This window comes from Moschus berezovskii, chromosome 24 (genome assembly GCF_049115385.1).
Source record: "Moschus berezovskii isolate FMDL1 chromosome 24, NW_MosBer_1.0, whole genome shotgun sequence".
In the NCBI taxonomy this organism is placed as follows: domain Eukaryota; kingdom Metazoa; phylum Chordata; class Mammalia; order Artiodactyla; family Moschidae; genus Moschus; species Moschus berezovskii.
Window position 1 is genome coordinate 6,734,653 of NC_142483.1, and position 19,942 is coordinate 6,754,594.

A 19,942-nucleotide genomic window follows, 5' to 3' on the forward strand; every position below is an offset into this window, starting at 1 on the left:
CTACACCAATGAAAGCTGCAGAAGGTGGGTGGGGCCCGGGGTGGGTGCAGTGGGAGACATGTGCCTCCAAAGAAAGCCTAGTCCAGGCTGACCCAAGGCGTGAGGGTGTGCTGGGCAGCCCAATAATTTGGAGCCCTGTCACACTGAGATGTTTAAAAAATTCTTAATGGTAAATAAATAGAACGTAATTTTCTGTTTTAAAAAAATAGCATGCAGAGACAGCTTTCTCCCTCTATGTTCCCAGCATGGCTTCTCTAAACCTTCGCTCTGGTTTACACATTGTGATCACCAGCAATGGCCTGTCTCATCCAACCAGACTGTGAGTGCCTGGAGGGCGGGGACTGTCCCTCTTGGTCTCAGAGTCCTCAGCTCCCAGGGCAGTGTCTGGCACGTAGAAGGTCCTGGAATGAATTGCTGACTCTGTTTCTATAAAAGGCGGTGGTAGAGCTCAAAGGGAAGAGCAAGACACCCACACATGGCTGATTTCAGGCCCCTTTGGTCACTGGGGCCCAGCCCTAATGATGTGGAGCCCCCATGCCTGAGCTGTGGAGGAAAACTGAGGACTCGCCCTGCTCCCCTAGGTTCTCCTGGGATCTCTCAGCATCCTGAGACACATTTGGCTCTTCTTGTCCTGGATTAACTTTGAAGTGCAGCAGTTCCTCTTCGGGAAGCAGATGGAGAGCGAGAGGGAGCGTGAGCTAGAAGCGATCTGAATGAGGGTGGGGGCTGGGCAGACCATCACCCAGCTCTGGGCTCCAGGAGCAGGAAACCAGATCAGAAGCTGGGAGGCTGTTGGTGGGTTAGGGCTAGGGTTACCAAAAAGGGCATCGTAAAGTATCGGTTCTAAAGAGAAGTCACTGGGGCTCAAAGGCTGGGGATTCACTGCTCTAATCCTGTTCCCAGCTCTCAGCTGCTTCTCTTCTGCAAGAAGCCTGGCCTCACCCTGCCATGCTGACCACATCAACCACAGGTAAATAATAATAGCTGCCATTATGAATGTCCTCTGTGAACTCTGCTTCACGTATACTTTCTCCTTGAATGTAGCCCTCACTGCTCGTGATCTGCTTATGTGATATATACTGATACCTCTCCTCACTTTCTTTTTTAAGAAAATAAACGTATTTGTTTAATTTTGGCTGTGCTAGGTCTTCGTTGCTGTGTGGGCTCTTCTCTAGTTTTGGTGAGTGAGGGCTACTCTCTAGTTGTAGGGCACGGGCTTCTCACTGTGGTGGCTTCTCTTGCACGGCTCTAGGGGGCACAGGCTTCCATAGTGAAGGTTCCCGGACTGTGGAGCACAGACTGCAGTTGTGGGGCATGGACTTAGTTCCTCCAAGGCATGTGGGATATTCCCAGATCAAAGAGAGAACCCATGTCTCCTGCATTGGCAGGCAAATTATTTACCACTAGGCCTCCAGGGAAGACTATCCTCACTTCCTTTTGTAGCTGTAATAAAAATCAATATTACAATAAAAAAGCACTAAATTTGTACAATGAAAAATAAAACCCCCTATAGCTATGCTGTTAACAGCTCCCCTTGGAACAGAACTTGGCTGCACTATGTTCCCAGTTACAAGTGATGGGCTTGATCTTAGAGGATCGATCACTTTGTTTGGGCATTGCACAGACGAGCTGTGCCCTGCACCCACCACTCCACTCCTAATCTTCAACTGCTGTCTCTCCCCGAGGCTGTCACCTCAGAACTCAGTGCTTACATTTGCATCAATATATCCTTTGCATGTAGTAAAGTTCACCCGTTTGAAGTGTACACTTTGAAGACTTTGAGTAACTGTATACAGACAAGTATCTATCATCACAACACACCAGAACCATTCCCTCACCCTAGGAAATCCCTCCTGCCCCTGTGCGGTTGCTCCCTTCCACCAGCCTTGCGCACCCACTTGTCTGCTCTCTGCCACTGTAGTGTACTCTTCTCTGAAATTTCCCATAAATTTTCTCATATAATATTCAGTTCAGTTCAGTTCAGTCGCTCAGTCATGTCCAACTCTCCGTGACCCCATGAATCACATATAATATTGGGATGGCTAAAAAGTTGATTTGAGTTTTTCCAAGCATAAAGTTTTTTGAGATTCATCTATGTTGTTACATGCATTGCTATTTTGTTCCTTTTTATTGCTGAGTAGTATGCCATTGTGTGTATATTCTACAGTTTGTTTATCCATCTGTCATTGACTGGGGGCTTCTGGGGGCTCAGTGGTAAAGAATCCACCTGCCAATGCTGGAGACCTAGGTTTGATCCATGGTTTGTGAAGATCCCCTGGAGAAGGAAATGGCAACCCACTCCAGTATTCTGGCCTGGGAAATCCCATGGATGGAGGAGCCTGACGGGCTACAGCCCATGGGGTCACAAAGAGTTGGACATGACTTAGTGACTAAACAACCACCACCACCACCACCACCACCACCATTGGTTGCTTCCACTTTGGGGTGATTATGATATATAAAGCTCCTATGAACTTTCGCACACACATCTTTGTGTGGGCATGTGTTTTCATTTCTCATAGGTAAATATCTAGGAGTGGGATGGCAGAATCATATAGTAAGTTTAACTTGAAAAGAAATGGCCCTGCTGTGTCCCAGAGTGGCTGCACCACTTTGCATTCCTATCAGCAACGTGTGAGAGTTCCAGTTGTTCCACCTTCTTGTCAGCACTTAGTATTGTCAGTTTTTGCAGTTATTTGGTGTGTTTTAGTCATTCTGATAGTTGCATTGTCGTGCATTGCTGCACTTTTACTTTGCATTTCCCTGATGACTGATAATGCTGAGCATCTTTTCATGTGCTTATTGGTCATTTTTGTGTCTTCATTGGTGAAATGTTTGTTCAGACCTTTTGCCTATTTTTGTATTGTGTTGTTTGTCTTTTTATTATTGAATTGTACAATGCCAATTTTTAAAAAAATGTATTTATTCATGTATAGTTGATTTACAATTTGTTCATTTCTGTTGCACAGCGAATTGCTTCAGGTATACGTATATATACATCCTTTTTCATATTCTTTTCATTATGGTTTATCACAGGATATTGAATATAGCTCTGCCCTGTTGTTTATCCATTCTATTTATATAATAGTTGGCATCTGCTAATCCAAACCTCCTAATCCATCTCCCCCCCACCCCCACCTTCCTTGGCAACCACGAGTCTGTTCTCTATGTCTGTGAGTCTTTTTCGTAGATAAGTTCCATCTGTGTCATATTTTGGATTCCACATATAACTGATATCATATGGTATTTGCCTTTCTCTTTCTACTTTCACTTAGATGATAATCTCTAGGTTCATCCATGTTGCTGCAAATGGCATTATTTCATTCTTTTTTTTATGTACAATGCCATATTTTTAATAGCTGTTTCCTATGACCCAGCCTGAGGCATGGAAGTCAGATTTCTGTCTCAACTGCTTTATATCACTTAGAGATACAGATTTAATTATAGTACAATTCAGAACGTGCCTCCATCCAACTCGTGCTGACCAGTGATAACTTATTTTAATCCATTGCACCTTTTGAAAATAAACAAGCATTTGTCCTCTGCACCCTAAACATGGCTAATAGGACTTTTACTTCCTTTTTTCAGGAACATAAACATGTAACAATGCTTGTGTAAGAAAACACCCATGCATTAGCTGACACCTGCTTGTTTTCTTCTTATGTCAACTAAAGTTAAATAGTCACCAACAGAACATGGAGAAATCTGTTCCAAAGATAAACCCCTTAGCTTCTTGATACTCTGATGGGTCATTGCTCTGGGTAAGAAAATCCATCCATCAGGAAATGTATGCTTTGGCTCAAATTCTGATCTTTACATAAAATCTTAGCCCTTTTAAACAGTTTGTCCGTATGTCTGTGCCTCATCCAGCCCTCTCCACTAGTGGGACACAAAATAAACCTAGTAAGTTTGATAGTTTAATAATGGCTACCATTGTCGATGGGGCTTCCCTGGTGGCTCAGTGATAGAGAATCTACCTACCAATGCAGGAGTTGCAGGTTCAGTGCCTGGGTTGGGAAAATCTCCTGGAGAAGGAAATGGCAACCAACTCCAGGATTCTTGCCTGGGAAATCCCATGGACAGTGGAGCCTGGTGGGCTACAGCCCGTGGGGTCACAAAGAGTCAGACACGACTTAGCAACTGAACAACAACAACCGCTGTAGATGACTTACTGCATGCCTGACCCTAGGGACTTTGAGTTTATAATCTGAGTGACTGAGCACAGCCCGGACTTAAAAAGAGATGACCCCCATATGAAAATCAGGGTGAGCTACACTAGAAACGCAGCTGCAGGGGCGGAGGCCTTCAAGCCTGCCTTGGCCTCTGGTTCTCTCTCTGATCTCCACATCAGAGACGCACTTTTCCGTTTTCCAACAGCCTGCATTCCTTTCAGAGAGCTGACATCCTCAGTGGGCTCAGCCCCATTTGGGTTGGCAGCCTGTACTGGATTGTTCTATTGTCAACTTGTTTACTCTAGGAGCTCTGTTTTCCAGAATCACCTTCCTGGTGTGGTTCTGAGTTGGCCACAGCTGAAGTTCTGCAGGACCCGTGAGGCGTAAGCGAAGCAGCAACCCTGAAGGTTGTCACTGGTGGGAGGCACTGAGAAACAGTCTCACCCTCTCGCTCTGTTTCCCTTCCTGACTGCCAGGCGCCCACCAGCAATGGCCCAGGGTCACTGTCAATGCGCTGCCACCTCCCAGAGGCAGTAGCCGCTGCTCCGTGATGAGCATTTAAGATGGCCAACCCCTCCTTTGAATATCCTGTTTTTCTGGGCTAGGGGCATCTTCGGTAGAGTTCCTCCATCCTCTCCCTTTTTTCAGGCTTTTTCTTTTCTTCTTTGGAATCGGAATGCGATAGGGTAGATTTCCTTTCAAGCCTCCATCTCTCTCCTGTTTGCCTCACATGGTTCAGGCAGTTTTCTTTGATGCTTGTCCTATTCTGAGGTCGGGCGCTAGGGGAGGGGAGGACAAGAAAGGATTTAAGGGTCATTGCTGGCAGCAGGATCCACTGGGGACAGTTACAGGGCTACCCGTTGCCAGTGTATGTCTCACAATCTCAGAAACCACGGGTAAATCAGAGGGCTGAGAAGACCCTCACTGAGAACCATCCAGTTGCTCATTCTCTCTGTCTTGACAACCACCCTTTTTACTGGAGGACAAGGATTAGTTATGGTAATGGGAGAGGGCTGAATGGAGAAGGTTTCGGTGTTTTGGTTTGATGTGATTATTTATAGGCAGGGACATAATTTGTATTGCATGCATGTGTGCTCAACTGTTGTATCCAACTCTTTGCAACCCCATGGACTGTAGCCCACCAGTCTCCTCTGTCCATGGGATTTCCCAGGCAAGAATACTGGAGTGGGTTTCCATTTTCTCCTCCTGGGGATCTTCCTGACTTGCATCTCCTGCACTGGCAGGCTCGTTCTTTACCACTGAGCCACCTGGGAATCCTATAACTTGTATAAACTACTGTTAAAGTTTTCTTCTCTGAGCTGTGTTGAAGTCATGTTTCCTTAACACTGGGGACACCATGAGGGAGGAGAATGCAGTCTCCTATGACTCTCAGAACAGGTCAGTTCCTGGTGCTGCCCAAAGACCCACAGGGAGCCCACAGTTACTAAAGAGGACAGGGAACAGCCAGGGCAGGTGACCCAGGGCCTGGGAACGGACACGTTTTGTCCGTTGTCTTTCCACCCATTCCTTCAGGCTCTAGAATTTGCACATGTTGGAGTGAAGTGTATGAATGTTCTTCTATGTACTTCTCATCATAACCTTTTGATGGATACAGACTGCTTCCAACTGCAAAAAAGATGCAGAGCCTGGCTGGTAAATCACTTGTCAGACTTGAGTAATCTGTCCTTAAGGAAATTCCTGGACTGCGGAAATCCTTCTGTGATATTCTGGCCAACCCCACATTTACTCACATATGGGAGAGTCTGGGAAGATCCTCTCAGGAGCTGTCAAAGGAGCTGTTTCAGGAGACTTCCATCTCCTCCTGAAATCTGGGGACCATTCAGACCTTCTTGCCTTTGGCTTCCAAGGCTCAGGGAAGCAATCATATTACCACAAGCTCCAGGAAGACTCCAGCCAGCTTCACACACACTGCTCTTGACTGCCGGCATCATCCTTGCAGACGAAGGCTGTAATTACACCAGTCACTCCACGAGATAGGCTGGAAGTAGCCCTGTGATTAATGGGAGAGACTCACTCAAAACGCAAGATGTCTCATTTCCTAGTTGGGTGTACAAGCAAGACACTGTGGAAACGTAGCCTCCACAAATCCAGCTGAAATGTCTTGGCAGGTTTCCTTCTATTCCCAGGCAATTGGAAACAGCAGGGGTGTCCCTTTTAGATTCCAAAATCATATTTGGGAAGAGGTGGTTTTCTAGAGTAGTGACTCTAGAGAAGTCACTAGAGATCCCAGGTGGTTTTCAAACAAGTTTTCGGAACATCTGGGCTTCCCTGATAGCTCGGTTGGTAAAGAATCCGCCTGCAGTGCAGGAGACCCCATTTGATTCCTGGGTCAGGAAGATCTGCTGGAGAAGGGATAGGCTACCCACTCCAGTATTCTTGTGGCTATCTAAGGGAATATCTAATTTCAAAAGTCATTTTATATAAGTTCATTCTGGAAAAATTGGAAATTATAGAAAATATCTGAAAGAAACCAGAAATCATCCACAAGCCCACCAGCCACATATAATCCTGATTGGCATTTTTGAGCATCTGCTTCCAGCTGTTTTGCTGGGCATATACAGAGTAATAGCTTACACAGAATATTCTGTTTTTTCCTTTTTTTTTTTTTAAATTTTGTTGTTGTTGAGTCACTCAGTTGTATCACTCTGTGACCCCGTGGACTGCAGCACACCAGCCCTCCCTGTCCATCACCAACTCCTGGAGCTTACTCAAACTCATGTCCATTGAGTCGATGATGCCACCCAACCATCTCATCCTCGGTCATCCCCTTCTCCTCCTGCCTTCAGTCTTCCCCAGCATCAGGGTCTTTTCCAATGAGTCAGTTCTTCACATCAGACAGCCAAAGTATTGGAGCTTCAGCATCAGTCCTTCCAATGAATATTCAGGGTTGATTTTACTTTAGCACACCAAAATTATTAAACCCTGCAGTCAATAACTATGAAGCATTAGCTGTGTACTGGGACCAATTTTCCACACTCTACTGAGAATATATATCTATGGGTGTGTGCTCAGTCATGTCCGACTCTTTTGTGACCCCAGACTGTAGCCCACCAGGCTCCTCTGTCCATGGAATTTTCCAGGCAAGACTACTGCAGTAGGTAGCCATTTCTTCCTTCTCCAGGGGATCTTCCCCATCCAGGGATTGAACCCAAGTCTCCAGGACCTTCTGTCAGGGTGAACCTGAAAGTGACCAGCAGCCCAGTTTTCGGCACCTGAAGGGGAGGGTTTGCTCTAAACAGTTATGGGGTCTTGTGGGGTCCACCTGCCCAGGGCGGGGGCAGCAATGCTGCTCAGAATCAGGCAGTGAAAGAGCCCTGTTTGCAGAAGTTGCGTTTGTTGCCATGGTGCCCAGACAGCAGGAGACCCAGAGAGAGGATCCTCTGTGTTGCCTGCCCTCTGCCCTGGAAGATATTTATGGGGGAGGAGAGCCCAGGAAAGAATTAGGGCCCAACTCCTGCCCCAGGAGGACCAGAGGAGGATGAGACTCCTGGTCATGGTCTGCGACAGGCTGGGCTCTTGGAAGCCTGTGCTCTGAGTGACAAGGATGCTCCCGGCAGCTGATGCCACACTGCCAGGCTTGGCCAGGGCCACGCGTCCTCAGAGCTCACAGCCAAGTGACACCTGGGCTGGGCTGGGCTGCCACCGCTGGGCTCCCCCACTCCTGCTCTGTCCCCCTGAATGGATGAGAGGAAATGGGAGATGCAGGAACACTTTGAACAATGAAAGCAGCAGAGCAAGGTAAAAGGTCTATAGGTGTGCTTCTGCCTGCAGAGAACTAGGTCAACGTCATTGATGCGTGTCTGTTGAAAACTGAGCCCGTCCCCCTCCGGGCTGTGACTGGGCTGTGTCCCTCTCATCAGAGAGATGTCAGTGTCTCCTGCTAGAGGCCTGTCCACAGCCCCCGAGGCATGGGCAGGGCAGGCACCGTGCTGAGACTTTTCTGTGCACTCTCTCACAGAACACACACAGAACGAGGCAGGGGCTAAGATTTCTCTTGTATGGATGCAGAAATGAGCCTAGGAGAAGCCAAGACCATGTCTCAGCCACATCGGGGCCACGCCGCTACTGAGTGGCAGAGTCTGGATTCGAACCCAGAGCTGTAGAATCACAAATGGCTCGCTTGGTCCTGGGTGACTGCATTTACCTGTTTGACACCTGAAGCTTCCTTCGGCCTGAAAGCAAACTAATAATTTAAATCCTTCAGGCTCATTCAGTGTTCAGGCAAAGGGTTACTAAGTCAGGGAACCAGAGAGGTGGTTGGCAGGCTCTGTCTTGATTAGTCTCAGAGCCTAGGTGCCCGGGCTCACCAGTCCACACTGAAAGCTCACCAAGGGCTCCAAGGAGAAGTGAGGATGGAGAGGGAGGTGCCTGCTCACTGCTGTATCCACAGCAACTGGACCAGCACCAGCCCTCAGCCAGGGCCCCATCCACACGCTGGGTGAAGGCGTGAGGCTCAGGGCGCCAAGGCTGAAGGCGCACTCCTACCCAGCAGGGAAATCCTTCCTTAACCTGTCTCAACCTGCCCCTCACCTCCCCCACATGCCCCCCTGTTCTAGGGCAGGTGGTCTGCACCCCACTCATGTCCCACTTCTTGCTTCTACTTGTGACAAAAGTATACCCTCCCACCGGGCACACACCACTCCCGTCTGCAAGGCCCAGCGCACATCCTTCCCTCTTCCACGAAACTCCCCACTGGCCAGCGGCTTCCTCCCAGGCTCCCGGCCCATCTGTCTGAGCTGTGAAAGCCTGAGGGCCCCTCCGGAACGCCCCTCTCCTCTTTCCTCCCCCGGCTCTGTTTCCCACTTTCCACTGCATCCTCACCATCGTGTGTGTGTTGGGGCCGGCAGTAAGCAACTGTTGCATCAAAGCTCTTGTATTGTTACAGGAAGTAGGAAACTATAAGGATACCACATTTCTAGAGTGAGGCTTGCAGAATAATGATTGTGTAATAATGTGAACATTAAGTATATTTCAGCCCTAGCTTCTTTCATTTTTAAGACTCTGAAATTCCAAGTCTAATTTTTCCACACCCATTTAAAAATTGAGGGACTTCACTGGAAGTCTGTTGGTTAATAGCCCAAGCTCCCAATGCAGGGGACACGGTTTCAGTTCCTGTTGTGGAAACTGAGATCCCCCATGCTGTTATGGCATTGCCAAAAAAGAAAAAATGTTTAAAATTCGAACTATCCTTTGGGCCTTCACTACCAGCGGCCCCTACTTTCATTAGGAGCTCACGTGAGCCCTGTACTCACACTTCCACCACACAGGCAGTGATCCAGATGCACCCACCAGGTCCTGATTCTAGACAAAGAGAACTATGCCACAGCAGCGGCAAGAAGATGAATCTGTTCATTCTTTCACATTTGCTGAGTATCCACTGTGTGCCAGGCACTGCTCGGGAACACGGTAGTGACTAACATTCCAGTGCACAGAAGCAGCAACAGGCAGAGAGCACAGCATAGGGTGGGAGGGAGCTGCTGTGGAGAAAGTCGAGAAGAAATCTGGACAAGTGGAGGGAGCCCAGCAGGGCATCGAGAAGAGCAAAGGCCCTGGGGAGGGATCCTGTGTCTGTGTTAAAGAATCACTCTGGCTGCTGAGTGGCGAACACTCGGTGGGCAGGGGCAAAGGTGGATGCAGGAAAACCAGTTTAGAGGCTGCTGGCAGTCTAGAGTCTGGATCCTAGGTACATTTTCAAAGACAAGCTGATGGGATTTCCTAGTATCTTGGATGTAGCTGTTAGAGGAAAAGGAAGGGGCCGGATGATGATAAAGTTGACTTTATGCAGAAAGCATTTACAAAGTGCTCGTGTGGGGGCTGATGTTACCACTGGACCTGAAAAGGAGGAAGAGGAGCTGACGAAGGGAAAGGTGAAGAAGGGGCTGGAAAGGGGCCACGGCCAGGGACAGAGCAGGGCCGATAGGGAGGACCTCTCCTGTCTCTCCTCCCCAGTGCAGGTCTCTGCCAGCACCTCCTATCGGCCACTCCATCCAGAACCCGGGAGGCAAGGGAACCCCTGGCGCTGCTGTCTTCAGGACAAGTCTTGGGGTACACAGGGCAGGGGGAGAGCAGAAGAAGTGAGAGGCAGAGAATCACAAGCACACCAGAGATGCCTCAACCTCAGGGGAACTGTGTGCTTAAACACCACGTTAATTGTTCATTACTGCTTTCCCTGGACTTATGCTTAAGGTGCAGCTGGAGAAAGTCAAGTTCTCTGGAAAGAACATCATGGTTGGAATAGTGATTGGTTACTAAAAACCAGAGACTGTGAAATCCTGACTCCTGGGGGCCTTCTAGAACAGAGTTAAACAGTCACTGGCTTTAGATGTCAGAGAGCTTCCAGGAGGCAGAGGAATAAGGCAGGGACCTAAGACCCCAGGTCTCCTGCATTGCAGGTGGATTCTTTACCATCTGAACCACCAGGGAAGCCCAAGAATACTGGAGTAGGTAGCCTGTCCCTTCTCCAGGGGATCTTACCAACCCAGGAATTGAACCCAGGTCTCCTGCATTGCAGGCAGATTCTTTACCAGCTGAGCTATGGGGGAAGCCCAGACCCAAGACCCAGGAAGGCATTTCTAGCTCTAGTGTTAAGGTATGTGATGCAGCACTTTTCCAAACCAGTCAATATAATTTTGATATAATGGAACCATAAGTCATTTTCCAGGCAGAGTCTATACTAGCAGATTGACTAGTCCTATGTAACCCTTTTCAGGGCATACACATCTTGATAATTGGGATGGTGTCTTCAGAGAAGGCAATGGCGACACTCCAGTACTCTTGCCTGGAAAATCCCATGGACAGAGGAGCCTGGTGGGCTGCCGTCTATGGGGTCGCGCAGAGTCGTACATGACTGAAGTCACTTAGCAGCAGCAAATGAGTCTTAAAAGTCCTCATACATTCTAGATAATTAAGATGCTTTGGAACCAAAAGGAATTCATTGTAAACTAGGACTAAACATGTTGACTTCTTAGTGTGAAATTTTTTTTAATCAAGACTTTTTAAAATTCCTTTTTCTCCAACTAAAATCTAGGTTTTCACAGGCAATCAGCTGGCCTTTTGATTTGAGCAGAATTTGCGACTGCTTGTAAAGTCAAAGATCAATTCTTATCTAAAATCGTCAGCCTGGAAATCTTTATTTTCTTGAGCCGTGTAGGCGGCTTTTCTGATAACACGCGCTCACTCCAGTGCTGCAGTTTGGAGGTGATCTGTATCTGAAAAGCGCCCTTCAAACGATTTTTCCCTCCCAACACTCAAGCAAGTTGGTCGACATTTCCTGTCAGTCCTTTCTAGTTGCTCCGTGGGACCGAGGCTGTGTTAGGGAGCTCTGAATTCATCCCATCTATCCACAGAAAGGAAAACGGGAGCACAGATCTGCAGGGGGCCTCCACACTTCACTGAGATGTACCTGTTTGGTTCCCTGTCTCTTTCACCTTCTCTCTGTGGCTGCTTTGTGGGGCTTTTCTTTTTTTTTGCCCTTTATCCCCCTTTCTTCTCTGATTGGAGGGTGGAATGAGACACGAGATGCTCTTTATACTGCAGAAAAAGATTCCTTTGAAGAGGTGGATTGGATGATTTCAATCGTTTAGTGTCCTGTTATTCATGTCTGTAAGGTCTGTGTTGCTGTTCAGTTGCTCAGTCATGTCCGACTCTTTGTGACCCCGTTATCTGTAGCACGCCAGGCTTCCCTGTCCTTCACCATCTCCTGGAGCTTGCTCAAACTCATGTCCATTGAGTCGGTGATGCCATCCAACCATCTCATCGTCTGTCATCCCCTACTCCTCCTGCCCTCAGTCTTTCCCAGCATCGGATCTTTTCCAGTGAGTTGACTCTTCCCATCAGGTGGCCAAAGTTTTGGAGCTTCAACTTCAGCATCACTCTTTCCAGTGAATATTCAGGGTTGATTTCCTTTAGGATTGACTGATTTGATCTCCTGAGAGATCATCTCTAGATCACTTATAATGCATAATTCAATGTAAGTGCTATGTAAACAGATAAAAATACAATATGAATGCTGTGTAAATAGATGCCAGTGCACATAAAATTCAAGTTATGCTTTTTGGAACTTTCTGGGATCTTTTTTAAAAAATATATATTCTAGGGAACTTCCTTGGTGGTTGAGTGGATGGGACTCCCTGCTTCCACTGCAGGTGTCATAGGTTCAATTCCTAGTCGGGGAACTAGGACCCTGCATGCTGTGTGGCAAAAATTTAAATAAAACAAAATAAAAAAATATTTTCTACCCCCAACTGGTTGAATCTGTATACGTGGAAGGCGGACTGTAATTCTTAAGAAAAAAAGGAGGCAATCTTCACTGACGATGCATGCATGCATTCATCCGGCCGATAGGTGGCGCTGCATTCAACTACGGTCATTGCCCTGGAAATTTAACAGTAAAAAATTGTGTTTCTTAATAGGTATAATTAAACAGTTGTGATCTCCATTTTATTACTTTCCTTTTCTTTTACCATGCCACTTCTTTTAGTTCTATATAGCAAGAAAAAAGACGCAAAAGAAATTTCAAGCCTATATAAAAGCTTGTGCTGTTGAATTAAACCAAAGGACCTCATTCATTCATTCATCCAATAATATTAAAAAGGGATACCTTTTGAGTATTTACACTGTGAAAAACTTTATGCTAAGAACTTTAGATGATATCCTCATTAAATCTATATGATTACTTGATGGGATACTGCCAATATTATCACTGTTTCATAAGTAAGAAAATTTCAAGAAATATGCCAGGTTGTATGCAAAATGGGGAGAAGCAGAAAGACTAATGTATTTTCCTGGCATCAAGGATTTAGAATCATGAAGGCAGAGACAAATGCATAGACAAAAACATGCAATAAAATATTAAAAGGGCCACCATGAGCAGCTGTTAGGATCCAGCGAGGCACAGAAGAAGGAATGGTCCCTTTACCTTAATGTCATTCAGCCGGCGGTAAGCCCTGAGGCTTTCCAAAGGGTGTGGAAAAAAGGTCTAGGTCCAGCATCTCAACAACTTAAAAAACAAAAAAACTAAAGCTCTTGGCCAGCCCTGCTTTTCCCAGTTAACCTCTGCTTATACCTTCCCCGCTACCCCACCATGACAGTGCTATCCCCCAAGCCCTTGGGTATGGTCACCCCAAGCCCTAGAAAAGAAAAGCCCAGTACTTTTCTGTGATAACCATGTTGTGGTGTAAAAAAATATACTCTCTTAACCGCAGGTTTTCTAAGTCCTCTTAGGAGAGCCAGCCTGGGAAAATAGCATGATCAACATTTGAGGACAGAGCAAGGAAGTTCCAAGGTGAAAAGTCAAAAGTAATGGTTAAAGATGAGACAATAAATGAAATTTATTGCACTCCTGAGAGGAAGAAGGAAAAAGAAATGAGGCGGAGCTATCCAGAGGATGGGTCCTTTGGAGTAAAAGTAGTAGAAGCAGATGGGATACACTGGTGGCCCAAGGAAACATGTAAGAATGAGGACGCCTAGTGTGGCTAGTTGTAACCTCTTTCTTCCCATCCCCACCAACATCACTCCCAAACACACACACACACACACACACACGGTCGAGAGGGCTACCATACCCAAGAATACCTTGGCTAGGTGCAGGAGCATATCCACATTTCATGGAATCTGAAGTTCATACAGTTTGGTGATATACCCTTAAAGAAAAATAATATAAAAATATCAAACTTTAGCAAATTTTACCAAAGCATATGACCACATGAACAATTTGCTAGTGGCTCCCACAAGGGAGCAGCCCTGGAATTTAAGCTTCATTAGCTTTCTTATAAATCTTCTGCTGGGAAGACAAGGCCACAGGAGAGTCGGGTGCCGCTTGAGAATCCTCAGAGATCTTTGAGGGGCTTTGGGCTCCCGAGTCTATGCATTGGGGAAGTTTGTGTCAAGCCGGTCTAGATTTCAGGGGCTGGTGGGCTGTGACTGTCGGCTGGGTGATAATCACTTTCCTAATCTCCAGAACAAAGTACAGTCTCAGAAGAGGAGAGACCCGGATGAAGGAGGGACTAAAGGCAGCTGCATTTGGAACCTGGAAGTGTAAGTCTGAGAACTTTTGTTTCAAGAGGGAGGGGAAGCGGGGAGGATGACCACAGGCCTGCAGAGTGAGATGAGCCAGCTCTTTAAAAGCTCTTCAAGTCCTATTAGAAAATTGCAGTGGAGAGATCCCCTGCTCTCGCCTCCATCCCAGGGCACAGAGTAAGGTCTGTCCTCCACTCTGATTGCTTCATTTTGGAGCTCAGAAAGATGCTAATCAGAAGGCTCACATCGCACAAGCTACTTCAAGGGCAATTTGGAGGTCAGCACGATGAAGGGAATCATCAGCTGTGTCAGTATAAAGAAATATTCCAGCCTAATTAAGGCATGAGGGTGCAGCAATAGACGAGTGGACAGGGATGATCAGAAGAAACAGGGCACATTGGGGACTTCCCTGGTGGCTCAGTGGCTAAGACCCTGTGCTCCCAATGCAGGGGGCCTGGGTTCGATCCCTGGTCAGGGAACTAAATTTCACATGCCACAACTAAGAAGTCTCATACCTCAACTAAAAGACCCTGCAGGCTGCAACTAAGACCTGGCACGGCCAAATAAATGAATATTTTAGAAAGAAGAAGGAACAGGGCACAGCTCATGACCACTCTCAACAACTCCCAGCTCTGCACACCAGCCAATGAGGAAACACAGCTTCCCTGCATTCCTACACATCCAGCAGCATTGCCAATAACCCTCCCAACCCTCTCAGTGAGGGATGTTAGTTTTCTCTTGCTGCTGTAACAAATTAGCATAAGTTTACTGTCTTAACACATTTATCTTCTTATAGTTCCATAGGTCAGAAGCCCGAGATGGGTCGCACTGGGCCTAATCAAGATGTGCCCAGAACCGCATTCCTTGCTGGAGGCTCTCGGGAGGTCATTCTCTTGCCTTTTCCAGCTTCTGGAAGCTGCCTACACTCCTTGGTCCTGGTCCCTTTGCATTTTCAAAGCCAGTAACGTTGGTCAAGTCTTTCTCACATCTTATTCCTGTGATACTGATTCTCTTGCCTCCCTCTTCCACACGTAAGGACCCTTGTGATGACGTTGGCCTCACCCAGGTCATCCAGAATAACCTCGGTAAAGTCCAGCTGATCAGCAGCCTTACTTCTCCTTCCTTGAACAATGTTACATATTCACAGGTTCAGGGATTAGGGAATTAGGATGTAGACATCTTTGAGGCCATTATCCTGCCTATCATGATAGGAAATATTATCATCTCCTATTTTCCAGGTGAGGAAAATGAGGCGCAGAGAGATCCTGTGACTTGCCCAACGTTACACAGCTGGTAAGCAGCAAAGTTGGGATTCACCCAACTGGCCATCTGATCCAGACCCTGTATCTTAACCTTTAAACTGTACTCCTTCCATATAATCATTGTGCTTGTGTTCAACACTTTATTGAGTTTTATTTTATTCGACCACTTCCTTTGATAGAAGGATTTGGGTGAAGCAGAGGCTCTGGGGGCAGGAGTTGCCAGTGGTGCAGACATGTGGGGAGTGGGAGAGGCATACTATATACCCCATAACACTGCTGAATAGGAGGCCACCTCCCTCTGTTAGGTCACGAGAGGCACATCTCAGCTCTGTCACTTACATCTGTGTGCCTTCCAGCCAGTTGCAGGATCGCTGAGTTTCCTCCTCTGCAAAGTGATGACAGCAGAACCCACTTTACAGGCTTGTCATATTAACTAGAACAGCATGTTTGAAGCTCCCAGCTGTGCCCAGAGCACGGGTAGTGCTCCATGAATGCCTCTGTTACTCCCCCGCTCTCCTTGCTCCCCTCTCTCCAAGGAACCTTAACTTCTCACAGGAATTAACAGAGGAAATGGTGGCTGAGATTTCTAGATTCTGAGGGAGCAGATCTGGGAAGGCTGAGACAGAACAGGTCAGAGGAGGACAAGGAACTCTGCTATCATCTGTCTTGGGTGGTCCACATTAGATTTTTTAAATATTTATTTGGCTGTATCAGGTTTTAGCTGTGGCATCCTAGTTCCCAGCCAGGGGTCGAACCCAGGCCCCCTGCATTGGGAGCATGGAGTCTTAGCCAGGGAAGTTCCCACATTAGATTTAATTAGAGAAAAAAGGCTCTGTGGCTAAAACACATTTTAAAAACATTGATATCTCCCTTCTGTCCTTTGTCACTTCCTTCTTGTCTTCTTTCTTTGTGCTTTTAGGAAACGTTGAAAGCAGGAGAGGAGAAATCAAATGTCCATTAGATTTAGAGTTCTTGGTTGCAAGCAACAGATTCTGATTCTGACTAACTTAAATGAAAGTTTGGATTCGTGGAAGGACATGGGGTGACACCAAGTTGAAGACAAAGCTGAACATCTGGGTCTCGGGAAGACAGGAGCATCTAGACGGCAGGGAAGAATGGAGACACTCTTCGGGCAACCAGGCCCTGAGGGGAGCCCTTTCCACTGGCCCCTGGACTTGGCACTGGGTCCCCTCTCCATCTTCCTGGGAAGCAGAGTTAACCAGCCTTGCCTGGGACACTTGCTGATCCTCGTCTCAATAGGCAGGGAAGCTTGACTGACTGTCCCTGCAGAGTATCTCCAGAGGGCAAAATAGGGTTCCTCAAAAGAGAATCCGGCAGTAGAGAAAGGGGAAGACGCCAGCAAGCAAACAACTCACCCATCAGTCACCCTTGCTGTTTGAAAATGTACCTTTCACTCCCGCCCTGCCTCTAAGGCTCTCTTTCACTTCCACATTCACTCTATTTAAACTGCACAGTGTCATTTTTGTAGCTGCTGCCACACACACACAGAAAAAAATCTAACAACAACAACAACAAAAAAAAAAAAAAACAGGATAAAGAAAAGCTTCATGGTACTTAAACTTGGGGAGAAACACTTTATGTTTTATTACAGAGTGAACCGAATTGGTTCAATACGGGACCCTGAGCACTGTGACCATTTTGCTGTATCAGCCTCAGTGGGACAAGAACCACGATGTCACAGAAGACCCGTCTATCTAAGCCCCGTATTTTCCAGCTGAGACTCAGGTCTGAGAGGCTCAGTGACCTGCTCCAGGTCACAAGGCAGTGTAGAGGCGGGATCTCCACGGGTTCCTTTCATTAAACAAGGCAGGCCTTTGGAGCGGCGGTGCTTCATCAAGAGGGGCGTCCTCTTATGACAGGTGCCCCATCATGGGTGAGGACGTGCGTGGCACAGCCTCACGTTTGCTGTGTATGATGTGCCGCCAAAACCCAGCGCCTAAGTGATGGGCTCCTGGGCGATGGAGCTCGGCTGGCTGTGCCGAGGTGTGTGCTGGGGAGTCCTGAGTCAGATGAGGCTTCCTTGTCAGCCCCTGCCTTTGAGGGCTTAAATGAAAGAAAAGAAAGGGAAAGAAAAGAGAAGCCCTTCCAATCTCTGATATTACAGAACAAGGCAAATTTCTCATTTTGACAGAATCAAAACCCAAATCCATCTTACCAAGAGACCAAAGGGGGAAAAAAGTGTTCAATAGATTTTTGTTCTTGAACTGTTGGATCCAACTTGAAAGAAAATGGGTTTCTCTCTTTAAAAGAGAGAGACAGAAACGCGCGTTCCTCTAGGATGGAGAATTCAGAAGTGTGGTGTCCCCACGTGCCCGGCAGCCAAGGGAGGGTCAGCAGTTTCAGGGTGTGGTTGACAGGCGATTTGGTCAGGGGATGCAGAATTGGAGGAAGGTTAGGTTTCCAGAATAACTGAGTGGTCTCTTGCTGTCCAGTGACTTCCAAATGGCATCCTTCAGTTTCAGGGAGGGCAGGGTGGGGTGAGCCACTGGAATCAAAGCTGGTGCTTCAGTGAGCCTCCAAGCCTCACCTCCAAATGCTGGGCCTAATAATCTTGCTCTAAAGTAGATGGAGGAGCTTCCTAGGTGGCTCAGCATTAAAGAATCCGCCTTACCAGTGTAGTAACACAGGTTCTTCAATCCCTGGACCAGGAAGATTCCACATGCTGCTGTGCAACTAAGCCTGTACACCACAACTACTGATTCTATGTGCCCTAGAACCCATGTTCCCCAACAAGAGAAGCCCCCACAATGAGAAGCCTGTACAGTGCAACAAAGAGTAGCCGCTGCTCACTGCACCTGCAGAAAACAGGCACACGGCAATAGTGCAACCAAAAATTAAATAAAATTAATAATTTTTTTTTAAAGTTAGTGAACTTAGAAACAGAGCAACAAGAAGGTAAATGGAGCCATCCGTCTACAAGTGGGTTCTTTCATCGTCACATGTCCTGAGTGCTGACCGAGGCTGGCCACTCTGCTGAGTGCTGAGGCATGATCACCCCTGAGGTTCACCCCACCCTCCAAACTGTGAGTCTGGTGGGGAAAAGGGAGAGTGAGAACAATGTCCAGAGACAGACAATTTAGGTCTCAGGCTTTAAAATAAACTTAGTTACTATTGTTTAGTTACCTTAAAATCAATGTAGAAACTTGACTAAAGATTAAGGGTGGTAAAAATCTATTTTAAGTTCATAAAATTGATTTTCTAGGATCAATTTTAGGGCTGAGGCAGAGCTGGGAGATCCTCTGGCCCACTCCACTCCCATCCGTTTATTATCAAAATGTAGAAAGTGAGGCTCTGATTAGGCACTTCGCAGTTTTCCATATAAAACAGAGGGCCTAGGTCTCTGGGGTGACAAAATCACAGTCTCTATATGGTCATGTGCAGTAGGGAAAACATGCAATATGATAGTGACTGTGTGGTCGTGGAATTTTATTTACTTTTAAAGGCAGGATGTGAGATTTGTGTGTTTATCAAAATGAGAGTATGGGATTTCCCTGGTGGTCCATTGGTTAAGACTTCACCTTCCAACGCAGGGGGTGTGGGTTTGATTTCTGTCAGGCGAGCAACGATCCCACATGACTCACAACCAGAAAACTAAAACATAAAGCAGAGAAATATTGTAACAAATTCAATAAAGACTTAAATAAGAGAGACAGAGAGAGTGTGTGCGTATGCCTGATCCAGTCCTCTTCCAAAGTAACTTGGTTGTGAAAGATAAGGAAAGAGAGAGACGCTGCCCAGATCAGAGGATGTCATGGAAACCTAGTGATTGTATGTGCCGTGATAAATAGCTGGCAGTTACGTAAGACGTTAATTTAACAACAGAGGGACCTGGGGGAAGAGCACACAGGAATTTTCAGTTCCGTCTTTGCAACTCTTCACGATTATTTGAAAGCAAAAGGCAATGTTTGAGAAGGAGAGAATGGTGTGGTAGACTGCATTTTCTAAAAGTTGATGCAACATGGTCTTCCAAGAGTTTGCCACTTCACATGAAGAGGCAGATCTGTGTTCTCCCCTTCGAAAGGCGGCAGGTTACTTACCTTCTCTGTGCTCCCGCTGCCTCTGTAAAATGGGAAGGAAATGTTAGAATTGTTTTTACTATGAAATGGAAATACACATGTAAAGCATGTAGACAGAACTTGGAAATATTGACTGTCATTGCTGTTGTGAGGACAAGTTAGGAATCTAGTCATCAGAACTGAAGTGGCAATCAGAGTAACAGCAATACAGAATGCCTGGAATTCCTTAAACTCCTCCCGCTTCAGGGGCGAATCCTTCCTGGGGGTGGAGAGGCCACGTTTGCAGGCGGGCTCTGGGAGAGATGGGAGGGAGAAGACTAGTGCAGAGATTAGGAATGGATGATGATGTGCAGTGCGTTTGCTCAGGGAAGGAGGAAACCACCATAGTCTGGGGTGATCGCGGGTGGCGTCAGGAGAGAGAATGAGCTGAAGT

General features: G+C 46.8%; 1 long non-coding RNA gene across 1 annotated transcript; it reads left to right on the forward strand.

Annotated features, from left to right (window-relative positions):
- The first annotated feature begins 847 nt into the window (after positions 1-847).
- On the forward strand, positions 848-17,186 carry LOC129547580 (uncharacterized). The gene is made up of 3 exons (XR_008684104.2): positions 848-970; positions 14,152-14,228; positions 16,392-17,186. It is a non-coding gene; the product is annotated as an uncharacterized LOC129547580 (long non-coding RNA).
- Positions 17,187-19,942: the final 2,756 nt, after the last annotated feature.